Source organism: Rousettus aegyptiacus, unplaced genomic scaffold, assembly GCF_014176215.1.
Source record: "Rousettus aegyptiacus isolate mRouAeg1 unplaced genomic scaffold, mRouAeg1.p scaffold_m13_p_9, whole genome shotgun sequence".
Taxonomy (NCBI): Eukaryota; Metazoa; Chordata; class Mammalia; order Chiroptera; family Pteropodidae; genus Rousettus; species Rousettus aegyptiacus.
This window is the reverse complement of record NW_023416312.1, coordinates 60,942,572-60,943,564: the sequence shown is the minus strand read 5'-3', so window position 1 is coordinate 60,943,564 and position 993 is coordinate 60,942,572.

Genomic DNA, 993 nt, shown 5'->3' with positions numbered 1-993 from the left:
ACCAGCCCAGAGTGGTTTCTAGGGCAGTATGACCAAGGTGAGTCCTTTGGTGAAACTGCTTGACAAAAGCTGGGGCTAGTGTCCCAGGGACTGCTTGCACATCTTTGAACTTCCACCATGCACCAGTGAGGAAGCACCTCTCTTCAGTCTTAAATCAGGCTTCTTCTTGATGTGAGCGCTTGGGGTCCCATTCAGCTAATGGACAGGGAAACAAAGAAGCAGTTAAAACTGTAGGGCTGGCCATCTCCTTGGCTGCTGCCAGTTTGGCAACACGGTCTGCCTTTCAGTTGCCCTAAGCTCTTATGGTGTTCCATTTTTGATGTCCTCTGCAGTGCATGACTGCTACTTTCTTGGGGGACCACACAACATTTAAGAGTTCTAGAATTTCCTTTCCATATTTTATGTCTTTTTGCCCTGAATTCATTAGATCCTTCTCTTTGTGCAGGGCTCCATGCACATGGAGGGTGGTGAAGGCATACTTAGAGTCAGTGTATATGTTAGCACACACTCCTGCTGCCAGCCAAAGGGCACAGGTCAAGGCAATGAGCTCTGTCTTTTGTGCTTAGGTTCCCCTAGGCAGAGGTTTTGCCTCAATGGTGAAATGTAGGGTCCACAGCATATCCTGCAAGGCCTTCTCCTCCCCTCACAAAGCTGTTACCATCAGTGTAATATTCTACATCAGGGTCCTTGAGAGGCTGGTCTGTCAAGTTGGGTCAGCTAGAAAACACTTCATCTATGACTTCAATGCAATCATGGTCTGGCTAGGTGGGCCCAATGGGTACCATGGTGGCTGGGTTCAAGGTTCATCCTACCTTAGGCGGTTTTGTGGATTCTCGCACAGCATTCCTTGGTAACTGACCATCTGGGCATGAGTTAGCCTATTTTATCCCTTGTACTCCAATAATGTTGTTACTGAATGTGGCACTCAAACTGTCAGGTCTTGCCCCATAGTTGGTTTGTTGGCCTCTGATACAAGGAGGGTCATGGCCGTGA